The sequence below is a fragment of the Scyliorhinus canicula genome, chromosome 15, assembly GCF_902713615.1.
Source record: "Scyliorhinus canicula chromosome 15, sScyCan1.1, whole genome shotgun sequence".
Lineage (NCBI taxonomy): Eukaryota > Metazoa > Chordata > Chondrichthyes > Carcharhiniformes > Scyliorhinidae > Scyliorhinus > Scyliorhinus canicula.
Window position 1 is genome coordinate 75,497,828 of NC_052160.1, and position 16,193 is coordinate 75,514,020.

General features: G+C 49.5%; 1 protein-coding gene across 3 annotated transcripts in view; it reads right to left on the reverse strand.

The window, feature by feature from the left end:
- Positions 1-16,193, reverse strand: part of gsg1l (gsg1-like) — a 411,568-nt gene that overhangs the window by 221,462 nt on the left and 173,913 nt on the right. The gene's annotated exons all lie outside the window — the stretch shown is intronic.

Genomic DNA, 16,193 nt, shown 5'->3' on the forward strand with positions numbered 1-16,193 from the left:
CGTAAAGAAAATCTGTTCACCTCAAGGCTTGAAAGATTTAACATCCAGAATCTTATCAGGAGATTTCCACAACGGTTTCTGTGAAGAACTGTTTCTTGATATAGTTCAAGAATGACCGAGTTCAAATTTGAAGATTGTACCTCTTGTTCTCGATTCTCTGTATCCTGTTGAAGTCTTTCATAATTTGAATATTCACCTGAAGAAGGAGCCGTGCTCCGAAAGCTCGTGTTTGAAACAAACCTGTTGGACTTTAACCTGGTGTTGTAAGACTTCTTACTATAATTTGAATACTTTAACTAGATTTGCTCTTTATACCAAAGAGAAAGCGAGTCCTCTTTATGCAACCTCTCCTTAGCGGTTTCATTATTTTACCCTGGCATTAATCTGGTGAATCTGTTTTGCACTCACTCAAAGACCAATGTTTCCCGAAGTTTGGTGCCCCTATTGAATGCCATAATCCAAATGGAATTTGAAAACGTCCTTCTCTTTGTATCCCAGTGCCCTTGAGATATAGGAGAACAAAGTGAGTCTCTTTGTATCTATCAACAGCTTTCAGTGATTTGTACACATGGATAGCCAAGTCTCTTTGTCTCTCCAGTTTCTCGTTTGTCACAAATTAGAGAATACTTTTTTTTTGTCTTTCCAAGATCAAAGTTAATGCCCCCTCACTTAATCCATCGTAACTTCCTGCTTTCATCGAAGCTTGTGGTTCTGTCTTCAAGTCTCTCTGCAGACTGGTCAGCAGCTCTCACGCAGTTGGCAGGAGAAGTGAGTGCAGAGACTGACCCCGCAGACATGACAGCCAGAAAAAATTGAGTAGGCAGCACGGTAGCACAGTGGTTAGCACAGTTGCTTCACAGCTCCAAGATCCCAGGTCTAATTCCCAGCTTTGGTCACTGTCTATGCGGAGTCTGACCGTGTCTGCGTGATGTTCCTCCGGGTGCTCCGGTTTCCTCCCACAGTCCCACAGTCCAAAGTTAGGTGGATTGGCCATGCTAAATTGCCTTTAAGTGTCCAAATAGGTTAGGTGGGGTTACTGGGTTGTGGGGATGGGGTGGAGATGTGGGCTTGGGTAGGGTTCTCTTTCCAGGGGCTGGTGCAGACTCGATGGGCCAAACGGCCTCCTTCTGCACTGTAAATTCTATGACTCTATGAATGACCTCGCCTGTGTGGTCAAGATACCTGAATGCATCTTCACTTGCCATTTCACAACACCACTCCAGAAACCCCTCACACTGCTCAGTGCTTCACACCCACACCCTATCACCCATCTAACAACAGCCCCTGGCTCACACCTAAAATCCACACACTTCACCTCACTCCCACACATTTAGCAATGCTATCTGCCTCACTCTTATTTCTCGCTGCCTCCACAGACGTCCAGCTACTCAGCTGTGACAGGCACATAACCCAAACACAATTGAGCACAATCACTGACACTCTGCCCACTCACTTATTGCTAAAGGTAAGGAGAGAAAGAGCAGTGGCAAAGGCCCCACATATCACCGAGAAGATGGTTTTCTGAATTCCTGGGCCAACGCGTGTCATCCAGTTCCACAGAGGCTGTATTGGATGATGGGAGGTGAGGATCATATGCTCATCCTCGCCTCCATCCTGAGATTTCACATGAAGTAGAAACTGCAGATAGTGTGACCGTTTCCCCTCCTCACCACCTCTCCCTTGCCCCAACACTTCCCTTGTCCTTTCTCATTGTCTGCAACTGTCACTAGGAGAGCTTCAACACCACCAAGGTGAGGGGGAAAACCATCCTCACAGTGGTAATGAGGAGGCACCAGTTCAACTGTTATTTTGTAATTGATGAATATTTCTATGTGTTTTCCCAGCACATTATGACATGTCAGAATCCCTTGTCATTGGGAGTCTTAACCCATTGCTACAAATCTACAAATTTGAGACTTGTATAAACTTCAGTCAGGTTGGACGATTAAACTGATGAAAACACTGCAGCATCTTCTAACTCTATTGTTGTGTCTTTTCTGTAACCTTAAACTGTTAGTGGAGATTTGAACTCATCCAAAGTGGTCCACACAGTGACCTCAGTAACCTTGGTACTTTACTACTGAATATATTTACTACATTAAGACGAATAACTTTCCCAGTTTCAGTATTTTCACCATAATTTATAATGGTAAAATCATTGAATCCATTAGGAGTCTGACCACGACTAATTCCATTTATTTGCATAACAAATCCTCTAGAGGAGGCGCTGCAGATTGGGACTGAACAGCAGAGGAGGTCACTGCTAAAATGAGAGCTTCAAGATGTTGTCAGGGCAGGGCCTGGACCTTCGTGTCTCTAGCAAGGCTACTCGAGGTGTACCCTTAATTGTGCATGTGCCCCTTATTCGTAGAATTTACAGTGCAGAAGGACGCCATTCGGCCTATCGAGTCTGAACCAGCCCCTGGAAAGAAGATGCCCCCATCTCCACCCTATCCCCGTAACACAGTAACCGCACCCAACCCAACCTTTTTAGACACTAAGGGCAATTTAGCATGGCCAATCCATCTAACCTGCACATCTTTGGACTGTGGGAGGAAACCGGAGCACCCGGAGGAAACCCACGCAGACACGGGGAGAACATGCAGACTCTGCACAGACAATCACCCAAGCCGCAAATCGAACCTGGGACCCTGGAGCTGCGAAGCAACTGTGCTAACCACTGTGCTACCATGCTGCCCACAAGTTCTCAAATCTCCCACTGACCCAATGGGTTTTGGTGGGGTCTCAAGCGAGTCCGTTTTGAGTTTGAAGGTGGGATTCATTCCCATTGATTTTGATGGTTTCCCTTGAGAATCAGCAAAGAGGAATTTGTCAATCTCCCTCGACCCCAGCCAGTCCCAGGCTCTTACACCAATGGTGTGAAGGTGCACAATGACTCTGTCCCCATAAAGATTTCTGGGAATTCACCATGAGCAAGCCATTGCCTCAGCTTTTCTGGCAGTTCTGTTCTAGTTCAGCAGGAGTATTCTTGAAGGCTAAGGGATATTTGACCTGATAGCCTTTTTAAACATTCACCTTTGGAAATCTGAATGCTTCATTTCATAACTTTCTTGACATGATCATGCTGAAGCTTGCATAGTGAGGTGATGTCCCTGGTAGATTGCAGCTGGTATATTACAGTGCTGTGATCTTTAAATTCATGCTGCAGTAACAGAATATTCCGGCACATCTCAATGTTACCAGTGCATGAATATTCAAATATATTTAAATGAAATTCCACTTTCCACTTACCCACATAGAAAAGGTCAATCCCACTACTGAAAACGCAGGAGACACAATTTCAGTCAAATTTGTTAAATGATAATGACCCAGACTTGCTTTCAGCGGTGCAACATGAGCACTTGATGCTAGAAAATGCCTGTTGAGATTAAATTAGAATTCTCCTATCCAGGCGCGAGTTTAAATCCTGTGTCCCAGTCAAGGGAACCTCCAACAGTGGTATCAGCAAGCATGGGCAACCAATTAGATTGAAGTATTCTCACACACAGCTAACCAGAAAGTTAAAAACATTGAAAAACCATACCTTTTATTTACGTTTTTAGGAAGCAAAACTATATGTATTTCTAATGAGACAGAACTTAAAATAAATATAAACTCATTTTAAAAATAATGTTTTACCAATATGTAGTGTTTAGCATTTGGAAGAATTCTACAAATATGAAATTAGTTTTTCAAGGTCAGGTAAGGCGTTCAACAGTAATTGTGGAGTTGCCATTTACAAACACAGCTGGACCGCAATCAGCACAATGTAACTTTTTCTAGGGTTTTTATAGTCAGCCTATGTAAGTTCATGATTGAAATGGGAATTTCAGCAAGTGGGAAATTCTGCAGCACTTTAAGCATGAGCATACACTGACTGGGTTAAACTGCAGCACCCTGAGTGTGAGCATACACTGACTGGGTTAAACTGCAGTACCCTGAGTGTGAGCATACACTGACTGGGTTAAACTGCAGCACCCTGAGTGTGAGCATACACTGACTGGGTTAAACTCTGCAGCATCCTGAGTGTGAGCATACACTGACTGGGTTAAACAGCAGCACCCTGAGTGTGAGCATACACTGACTGGGTTAAACTGCAGCGCCCTGAGTGTGAGCATACACTGACTGGGTTAAACACTGCCGCGCCCTGAGTGTGAGCATACACTGACTGGGTTAAACTGCAGCACCCTGAGTGTGAGCACACACTGACTGGGTTAAACTGCAGCACCCTGAGTGTGAGCATACACTGACTGGGTTAAACACTGCAGCACCCTGAGTGTGAGCATACACTGACTGGGTTAAACTGCAGCACCCTGAGTGTGAGCATACACTGACTGGGTTAAACACTGCCGCGCCCTGAGTGTGAGCATACACTGACTGGGTTAAACTGCAGCACCCTGAGTGTGAGCATACACTGACTGGGTTAAACTGCAGCACCCTGAGTGTGAGCATACACTGACTGGGTTAAACTGCAGCACCCTGAGTGTGAGCATACACTGACTGGGTTAAACTGCAGCACCCTGAGTGTGAGCATACACAGACTGGGTTAAACTGCAGCACCCTGAGTGTGAGCATACACTGACTGGGTTAAACTGCAGCACCCTGAGTGTGAGCATACACTGACTGGGTTAAACTGCAGCACCCTGAGTGTGAGCATACACTGACTGGGTTAAACTGCAGCACCCTGAGTGTGAGCATACACAGACTGGGTTAAACTGCAGCACCCTGAGTGTGAGCATACACTGACTGGGTTAAACTGCAGCACCCTGAGTGTGAGCATACACTGACTGGGTTAAACTGCAGCACCCTGAGTGTGAGCACACACTGACTGGGTTAAACTGCAGCACCCTGAGTGTGAGCATCCACTGACTGGGTTAAACTGCAGCACCCTGAGTGTGAGCATACACTGACTGGGTTAAACTGCAGCACCCTGAGTGTGAGCATACACTGACTGGGTTAAACTGCAGCACCCTGAGTGTGAGCATACACTGACTGGGTTAAACTGCAGCACCCTGAGTGTGAGCATACACTGACTGGGTTAAACTGCAGCACCCTGAGTGTGAGCATACACTGACTGGGTTAAACTGCAGCACCCTGAGTGTGAGCATACACTGACTGGGTTAAACTGCAGCACCCTGAGTGTGAGCATACACAGACTGGGTTAAACTGCAGCACCCTGAGTGTGAGCATACACTGACTGGGTTAAACTGCAGCACCCTGAGTGTGAGCATACACTGACTGGGTTAAACTGCAGCACCCTGAGTGTGAGCATACACTGACTGGGTTAAACTGCAGCACCCTGAGTGTGAGCATACACAGACTGGGTTAAACTGCAGCACCCTGAGTGTGAGCATACACTGACTGGGTTAAACTGCAGCACCCTGAGTGTGAGCATACACTGACTGGGTTAAACTGCAGCACCCTGAGTGTGAGCACACACTGACTGGGTTAAACTGCAGCACCCTGAGTGTGAGCATCCACTGACTGGGTTAAACTGCAGCACCCTGAGTGTGAGCATACACTGACTGGGTTAAACTGCAGCACCCTGAGTGTGAGCATACACTGACTGGGTTAAACTGCAGCACCCTGAGTGTGAGCATACACTGACTGGGTTAAACTGCAGCACCCTGAGTGTGAGCATACACTGACTGGGTTAAACTGCAGCACCCTGAGTGTCAGCATACACTGACTGGGTTAAACTGCAGCACCCTGAGTGTGAGCATACACTGACTGGATTAAACTGCAGCACCCTGAGTGTGAGCATACACTGACTGGGTTAAACTGCAGCACCCTGAGTGTGAGCATACACTGACTGGGTTAAACTGCAGCACCCTGAGTGTGAGCATACACTGACTGGGTTAAACTGCAGCACCCTGAGTGTGAGCATACACTGACTGGGTTAAACTGCAGCACCCTGAGTGTGAGCATACACTGACTGGGTTAAACTGCAGCACCCTGAGTGTGAGCATACACTGACTGGGTTAAACTGCAGCACCCTGAGTGTGAGCATACACTGACTGGGTTAAACTGCAGCACCCTGAGTGTGAGCATACACTGACTGGGTTAAACTGCAGCACCCTGAGTGTGAGCATACACTGACTGGGTTAAACTGCAGCACCCTGAGTGTGAGCGTACACTGACTGGGTTAAACTGCAGCACCCTGAGTGTGAGCATACACTGACTGGGATAAACTGCAGCACCCTGAGTGTGAGCATACACTGACTGGGTTAAACTCTGCCGCACTCTGAGTGTGAGCATACACTGACTGGGTTAAACTCTGCCGCACTCTGAGTGTGAGCATACACTGACTGGGTTAAACTCTGCCGCACTCTGAGTGTGAGCATACACTGACTGGGTTAAACTCTGCCGCACCCTGAGTGTGAGCATACACTGACTGGGTTAAACTGCAGCACCCTGAGTGTGAGCATACACTGACTGGGTTAAACTGCAGCACCCTGAGTGTGAGCATACACTCACTGGGTTAAACTGCAGCACCGTGAGTGTGAGCATACACTGACTGGGTTAAACTGCAGCACCCTGAGTGTGAGCATACACTGACTGGGTTAAACTGCAGCACCCTGAGTGTGCGCATACACTGACTGGGTTAAACTCTGCAGCACCCTGAGTGTGAGCATACACTGACTGGGTTAAACTGCAGCACCCTGAGTGTGCGCATACACTGACTGGGTTAAACTCTGCAGCACCCTGAGTGTGCGCATACACTGACTGGGTTAAACTGCAGCACCCTGAGTGTGAGCATACACTGCCTGGGTTAAACTGCAGCACCCTGAGTGTGAGCATACACTGACTGGGTTAAACTGCAGTACCCTGAGTGTGAGCATACACTGACTGGGTTAAACTTCAGCACCCTGAGTGTGAGCATACACTGACTGGGTTAAACTGCAGCACCCTGAGTGTGAGCATACACTGACTGGGTTAAACTGCAGCACCCTGAGTGTGAGCATACACTCACTGGGTTAAACTGCAGCACCCTGAGTGTGAGCATACACTGACTGGGTTAAACTGCAGCACCCTGAGTGTGAGCATACACTGACTGGGTTAAACTGCAGCACCCTGAGTGTGAGATTTCACTCACTGGGTTAAACTGCAGCACCATGAGTGTGAGCGTACACTGACTGGGTTAAACTGCAGCACCCTGAGTGTGAGCATAGACTGACTGGGATAAACTGCAGCACCCTGAGTGTGAGCATACACTGACTGGGTTAAACTGCAGCACCCTGAGTGTGAGCATACACTGACTGGGTTAAACTGCAGCACCCTGAGTGTGAGCATACACTGACTGGGTTAAACTGCAGCACCCTGAGTGTGAGCATACACTGACTGGGTTAAACTGCAGCACCCTGAGTGTGAGCATACACTGACTGGGTTAAACTGCAGCACCCTGAGTGTGAGCATACACTCACTGGGTTAAACTCTGCCGCACCCTGAGTGTGAGCATACACTGACTGGGATAAACTGCAGCACCCTGAGTGTGAGCACACACTCACTGGGTTAAACTCTGCAGCACCCTGAGTGTGAGCATACACTCACTGGGTTAAACTCTGCAGCACCCTGAGTGTGAGCATACACTGACTGGGTTAAACTGCAGCACCCTGAGTGTGAGCATACACTGACTGGGTTAAACTGCAGCACCCTGAGTGTGAGCATACACTGACTGGGTTAAACTGCAGCACCCTGAGTGTGAGCATACACTGACTGGGTTAAACTGCAGCACCCTGAGTGTGAGCATACACTGACTGGGTTAAACTGCAGTACCCTGAGTGTGAGCATACACTGACTGGGTTAAACTGCAGCACCCTGAGTGTGAGCATACACTGACTGGGTTAAACTGCAGCACCCTGAGTGTGAGATTTCACTCACTGGGTTAAACTGCAGCACCCTGAGTGTGAGCATACACTGACTGGGATAAACTGCAGCACCCTGAGTGTGAGCATACACTCACTGGGTTAAACTGCAGCACCCTGAGTGTGAGCATACACTGACTGGGTTAAACTGCAGCACCCTGAGTGTGAGCATACACTGACTGCAGCACCCTGAGTGTGAGCATATACTGACTGCCGCACCCTGAGTGTGAGCATACACTGACTGGGTTAAACTTCAGCACCCTGAGTGTGAGCATACACTGACTGGGTTAAACTGCAGCACCCTGAGTGTGAGCATACACTGACTGGGTTAAACTCTGCCGCACTCTGAGTGTGAGCATACACTGACTGGGTTAAACTCTGCCGCACCCTGAGTGTGAGCATACACTGACTGGGTTAAACTGCAGCACCCTGAGTGTGAGCATACACTGACTGGGTTAAACTGCAGCACCCTGAGTGTGAGCATACACTCACTGGGTTAAACTGCAGCACCGTGAGTGTGAGCATACACTGACTGGGTTAAACTGCAGCACCCTGAGTGTGAGCATACACTGACTGGGTTAAACTGCAGCACCCTGAGTGTGCGCATACACTGACTGGGTTAAACTCTGCAGCACCCTGAGTGTGAGCATACACTGACTGGGTTAAACTGCAGCACCCTGAGTGTGCGCATACACTGACTGGGTTAAACTCTGCAGCACCCTGAGTGTGCGCATACACTGACTGGGTTAAACTGCAGCACCCTGAGTGTGAGCATACACTGCCTGGGTTAAACTGCAGCACCCTGAGTGTGAGCATACACTGACTGGGTTAAACTGCAGTACCCTGAGTGTGAGCATACACTGACTGGGTTAAACTTCAGCACCCTGAGTGTGAGCATACACTGACTGGGTTAAACTGCAGCACCCTGAGTGTGAGCATACACTGACTGGGTTAAACTGCAGCACCCTGAGTGTGAGCATACACTCACTGGGTTAAACTGCAGCACCCTGAGTGTGAGCATACACTGACTGGGTTAAACTGCAGCACCCTGAGTGTGAGCATACACTGACTGGGTTAAACTGCAGCACCCTGAGTGTGAGATTTCACTCACTGGGTTAAACTGCAGCACCATGAGTGTGAGCGTACACTGACTGGGTTAAACTGCAGCACCCTGAGTGTGAGCATAGACTGACTGGGATAAACTGCAGCACCCTGAGTGTGAGCATACACTGACTGGGTTAAACTGCAGCACCCTGAGTGTGAGCATACACTGACTGGGTTAAACTGCAGCACCCTGAGTGTGAGCATACACTGACTGGGTTAAACTGCAGCACCCTGAGTGTGAGCATACACTGACTGGGTTAAACTGCAGCACCCTGAGTGTGAGCATACACTGACTGGGTTAAACTGCAGCACCCTGAGTGTGAGCATACACTCACTGGGTTAAACTCTGCCGCACCCTGAGTGTGAGCATACACTGACTGGGATAAACTGCAGCACCCTGAGTGTGAGCACACACTCACTGGGTTAAACTCTGCAGCACCCTGAGTGTGAGCATACACTCACTGGGTTAAACTCTGCAGCACCCTGAGTGTGAGCATACACTGACTGGGTTAAACTGCAGCACCCTGAGTGTGAGCATACACTGACTGGGTTAAACTGCAGCACCCTGAGTGTGAGCATACACTGACTGGGTTAAACTGCAGCACCCTGAGTGTGAGCATACACTGACTGGGTTAAACTGCAGCACCCTGAGTGTGAGCATACACTGACTGGGTTAAACTGCAGTACCCTGAGTGTGAGCATACACTGACTGGGTTAAACTGCAGCACCCTGAGTGTGAGCATACACTGACTGGGTTAAACTGCAGCACCCTGAGTGTGAGATTTCACTCACTGGGTTAAACTGCAGCACCCTGAGTGTGAGCATACACTGACTGGGATAAACTGCAGCACCCTGAGTGTGAGCATACACTCACTGGGTTAAACTGCAGCACCCTGAGTGTGAGCATACACTGACTGGGTTAAACTGCAGCACCCTGAGTGTGAGCATACACTGACTGCAGCACCCTGAGTGTGAGCATATACTGACTGCCGCACCCTGAGTGTGAGCATACACTGACTGGGTTAAACTTCAGCACCCTGAGTGTGAGCATACACTGACTGGGTTAAACTGCAGCACCCTGAGTGTGAGCATACACTGACTGGGTTAAACTGCAGCACCCTGAGTGTGAGCATACACTGACTGGGTTAAACTGCAGCACCCTGAGTGTGAGCATACACTGACTGGGTTAAACTTCAGCACCCTGAGTGTGAGCATACACTGACTGGGTTAAACTGCAGCACCCTGAGTGTGAGCATACACTGACTGCAGCACCCTGAGTGTGACCATACACTGACTGCAGCACCCTGAGTGTGAGCATATACTGACTGCCGCACCCTGAGTGTGAGCATACACTGACTGGGTTAAACTTCAGCACCCTGAGTGTGAGCATACACTGACTGGGTTAAACTGCAGCACCCTGAGTGTGAGCATACACTCACTGGGTTAAACTGCAGCACCCTGAGTGTGAGCATACACTGACTGGGTTAAACTGCAGCACCCTGAGTGTGAGCATACACTGACTGGGTTAAACTTCAGCACCCTGAGTGTGAGCATACACTGACTGGGTTAAACTGCAGCACCCTGAGTGTGAGCATACACTGACTGGGTTAAACTGCAGCACCCTGAGTGTGAGCATACACTGACTGGGTTAAACTGCAGCACCCTGAGTGTGAGCATACACTGACTGGGTTAAACTTCAGCACCCTGAGTGTGAGCATACACTGACTGGGTTAAACTGCAGCACCCTGAGTGTGAGCATACACTGACTGGGTTAAACTGCAGCACCCTGAGTGTGAGCATACACTGACTGGGTTAAACTGCAGCACCCTGAGTGTGAGCATACACTGACTGCAGCACCCTGAGTGTGACCATACACTGACTGCAGCACCCTGAGTGTGAGCATATACTGACTGCCGCACCCTGAGTGTGAGCATACACTGACTGGGTTAAACTTCAGCACCCTGAGTGTGAGCATACACTGACTGGGTTAAACTGCAGCACCCTGAGTGTGAGCATACACTGACTGGGTTAAACTGCAGCACCCTGAGTGTGAGCATACACTGACTGGGTTAAACTGCAGCACCCTGAGTGTGAGCATACACTGACTGGGTTAAACTGCAGCACCCTGAGTGTGAGCATACACTGACTGGGTTAAACTGCAGCACCATGAGTGTGAGCAAACACTGACTGGGTTAAACTGCCGCACCCTGAGTGTGAGCAAACACTGACTGGGTTAAACTGCAGCACCCTGAGTGTGAGCATACACTCACTGGGTTAAACTGCAGCACCCTGAGTGTGAGCATACACTGACTGGGTTAAACTGCAGCACCCTGAGTGTGAGCATACACTCACTGGGTTAAACTGCAGCACCCTGAGTGTGAGCATACACTGCCTGGGTTAAACTGCAGCACCCTGAGTGTGAGCATACACTGACTGGGTTAAACTGCAGCACCCTGAGTGTGAGCATACACTGACTGGGTTAAACTGCAGCACCCTGAGTGTGAGCATACACTGACTGGGTTAAACTGCAGCACCCTGAGTGTGAGCATACACTGACTGGGTTAAACTGCAGCACCCTGAGTGTGAGCATACACTGACTGGGTTAAACTGCAGCACCCTGAGTGTGAGCATACACTGACTGGGTTAAACTGCAGCACCCTGAGTGTGAGCATACACTGACTGGGTTAGAATGCAGCACCCTGAGTGTGAGCATACACTCACTGGGTTAAACTGCAGCACCCTGAGTGTGAGCATACACTGACTGGGATAAACTGCAGCACCCTGAGTGTGAGCATACACTGACTGGGTTAAACTGCAGCACCCTGAGTGTGAGCATACACTGACTGGGTTAAACTGCAGCACCCTGAGTGTGAGCATACACTGACTGGGTTAAACTCTGCAGCACCCTGAGTGTGAGCATACACTGACTGGGTTAAACTGCAGCACCCTGAGTGTGAGCATACACTGACTGGGTTAAACTTCAGCACCCTGAGTGTGAGCATACACTGACTGGGTTAAACTGCAGCACCCTGAGTGTGAGCATACACTCACTGGGTTAAACTGCAGCACCCTGAGTGTGAGCATACACTGACTGGGTTAAACTGCAGCACCCTGAGTGTGAGCATACACTGACTGGGTTAAACTGCAGCACCCTGAGTGTGAGATTTCACTCACTGGGTTAAACTGCAGCACCATGAGTGTGAGCGTACACTGACTGGGTTAAACTGCAGCACCCTGAGTGTGAGCATACACTGACTGGGATAAACTGCAGCACCCTGAGTGTGAGCATACACTGACTGGGTTAAACTGCAGCACCCTGAGTGTGAGCATACACTGACTGGGTTAAACTGCAGCACCCTGAGTGTGAGCATACACTGACTGGGTTAAACTGCAGCACCCTGAGTGTGAGCATACACTGACTGGGTTAAACTGCAGCACCCTGAGTGTGAGCATACACTCACTGGGTTAAACTCTGCCGCACCCTGAGTGTGAGCATACACTGACTGGGATAAACTGCAGCACCCTGAGTGTGAGCACACACTCACTGGGTTAAACTCTGCAGCACCCTGAGTGTGAGCATACACACACTGGGTTAAACTCTGCAGCACCCTGAGTGTGAGCATACACTGACTGGGTTAAACTGCAGCACCCTGAGTGTGAGCATACACTGACTGGGTTAAACTGCAGCACCCTGAGTGTGAGCATACACTGACTGGGTTAAACTGCAGCACCCTGAGTGTGAGCATACACTGACTGGGTTAAACTGCAGCACCCTGAGTGTGAGCATACACTGACTGGGTTAAACTGCAGTACCCTGAGTGTGAGCATACACTGACTGGGTTAAACTGCAGCACCCTGAGTGTGAGCATACACTGACTGGGTTAAACTGCAGCACCCTGAGTGTGAGATTTCACTCACTGGGTTAATCTGCAGCACCCTGAGTGTGAGCATACACTGACTGGGATAAACTGCAGCACCCTGAGTGTGAGCATACACTCACTGGGTTAAACTGCAGCACCCTGAGTGTGAGCATACACTGACTGGGTTAAACTGCAGCACCCTGAGTGTGAGCATACACTGACTGCAGCACCCTGAGTGTGAGCATATACTGACTGCCGCATCCTGAGTGTGAGCATACACTGACTGGGTTAAACTTCAGCACCCTGAGTGTGAGCATACACTGACTGGGTTAAACTGCAGCACCCTGAGTGTGAGCATACACTGACTGGGTTAAACTGCAGCACCCTGAGTGTGAGCATACACTGACTGGGTTAAACTGCAGCACCCTGAGTGTGAGCATACACTGACTGGGTTAAACTTCAGCACCCTGAGTGTGAGCATACACTGACTGGGTTAAACTGCAGCACCCTGAGTGTGAGCATACACTGACTGCAGCACCCTGAGTGTGACCATACACTGACTGCAGCACCCTGAGTGTGAGCATATACTGACTGCCGCACCCTGAGTGTGAGCATACACTGACTGGGTTAAACTTCAGCACCCTGAGTGTGAGCATACACTGACTGGGTTAAACTGCAGCACCCTGAGTGTGAGCATACACTCACTGGGTTAAACTGCAGCACCCTGAGTGTGAGCATACACTGACTGGGTTAAACTGCAGCACCCTGAGTGTGAGCATACACTGACTGGGTTAAACTTCAGCACCCTGAGTGTGAGCATACACTGACTGGGTTAAACTGCAGCACCCTGAGTGTGAGCATACACTGACTGGGTTAAACTGCAGCACCCTGAGTGTGAGCATACACTGACTGGGTTAAACTGCAGCACCCTGAGTGTGAGCATACACTGACTGGGTTAAACTTCAGCACCCTGAGTGTGAGCATACACTGACTGGGTTAAACTGCAGCACCCTGAGTGTGAGCATACACTGACTGGGTTAAACTGCAGCACCCTGAGTGTGAGCATACACTGACTGGGTTAAACTGCAGCACCCTGAGTGTGAGCATACACTGACTGCAGCACCCTGAGTGTGACCATACACTGACTGCAGCACCCTGAGTGTGAGCATATACTGACTGCCGCACCCTGAGTGTGAGCATACACTGACTGGGTTAAACTTCAGCACCCTGAGTGTGAGCATACACTGACTGGGTTAAACTGCAGCACCCTGAGTGTGAGCATACACTGACTGGGTTAAACTGCAGCACCCTGAGTGTGAGCATACACTGACTGGGTTAAACTGCAGCACCCTGAGTGTGAGCATACACTGACTGGGTTAAACTGCAGCACCCTGAGTGTGAGCATACACTGACTGGGTTAAACTGCAGCACCATGAGTGTGAGCAAACACTGACTGGGTTAAACTGCCGCACCCTGAGTGTGAGCAAACACTGACTGGGTTAAACTGCAGCACACTGAGTGTGAGCATACACTCACTGGGTTAAACTGCAGCACCCTGAGTGTGAGCATACACTGACTGGGTTAAACTGCAGCACCCTGAGTGTGAGCATACACTCACTGGGTTAAACTGCAGCACCCTGAGTGTGAGCATACACTGACTGGGTTAAACTGCAGCACCCTGAGTGTGAGCATACACTGACTGGGTTAAACTGCAGCACCCTGAGTGTGAGCATACACTGACTGGGTTAAACTGCAGCACCCTGAGTGTGAGCATACACTGACTGGGTTAAACTGCAGCACCCTGAGTGTGAGCATACACTGACTGGGTTAAACTGCAGCACCCTGAGTGTGAGCATACACTGACTGGGTTAAACTGCAGAACCCTGAGTGTGAGCATACACTGACTGGGTTAGAATGCAGCACCCTGAGTGTGAGCATACACTCACTGGGTTAAACTGCAGCACCCTGAGTGTGAGCATACACTGACTGGGATAAACTGCAGCACCCTGAGTGTGAGCATACACTGACTGGGTTAAACTGCAGCACCCTGAGTGTGAGCATACACTGACTGGGTTAAACTGCAGCACCCTGAGTGTGAGCATACACTGACTGGGTTAAACTCTGCAGCACCCTGAGTGTGAGCATACACTGACTGGGTTAAACTGCAGCACCCTGAGTGTGAGCATACACTGACTGGGTTAAACTGCAGCACACTGAGTGTGAGCATACACTGACTGGGTTAAACTTCAGCACCCTGAGTGTGAGCATACACTGACTGGGTTAAACTGCAGCACCCTGAGTGTGAGCATACACTGACTGGGTTAAACTGCAGCACCCTGAGTGTGAGCATACACTGACTGGGTTAGGCTGCAGCACCCTGAGTGTGAGCATACACTGACTGGGTTAAACTGCAGCACCCTGAGTGTGAGCATACACTGACTGGGTTAAACTCTGCAGCACCCTGAGTGTGAGCATACACTCACTGGGTTAAACTGCAGCACCATGAGTGTGAGCAAACACTGACTGGGTTAAACTCTGAATTACCCTGAGTGTGAGCATACACTGACTGGGTTAAACTGCAGCACCCTGAGTGTGAGCATACACTGACTGGGTTAAACTGCAGCACCCTGAGTGTGAGCATACACTGACTGGGTTAAACTCTGCAGCACCCTGAGTGTGAGCATACACTGACTGGGTTAAACTGCAGCACCCTGAGTGTGAGCATACACTGACTGGGTTAAACTTCAGCACCCTGAGTGTGAGCATACACTGACTGGGTTAAACTTCAGCACCCTGAGTGTGAGCATACACTGACTGGGTTAAACTGCAGCACCCTGAGTGTGAGCATACACTCACTGGGTTAAACTGCAGCACCCTGAGTGTGAGCATACACTGACTGGGTTAAACTGCAGCACCCTGAGTGTGAGCATACACTGACTGGGTTAAACTGCCGCACCCTGAGTGTGAGCATACACTCACTGGGTTAAACTGCAGCACCCTGAGTGTGAGCATACACTGACTGGGTTAAACTGCAGTACCCTGAGTGTGAGCATACACTGACTGGGTTAAACTCTGCAGCACCCTGAGTGTGAGCATACACTGACTGGGTTAAACTTCAGCACCCTGAGTGTGAGCATACACTGACTGGGTTAAACTGCAGCACCCTGAGTGTGCGCACACACTGACTGGGTTAAACTGCAGCACCCTGAGTGTGAGCATACACTGACTGGGTTAAACTCTGCAGCACCCTGAGTGTGAGCATACACTGACTGGGTTAAACTTCAGCACCCTGAGTGTGAGCATACACTGACTGGGTTAAACTGCAGCACCCTGAGTGTGAGCATACACTGACTGGGTTAAACTG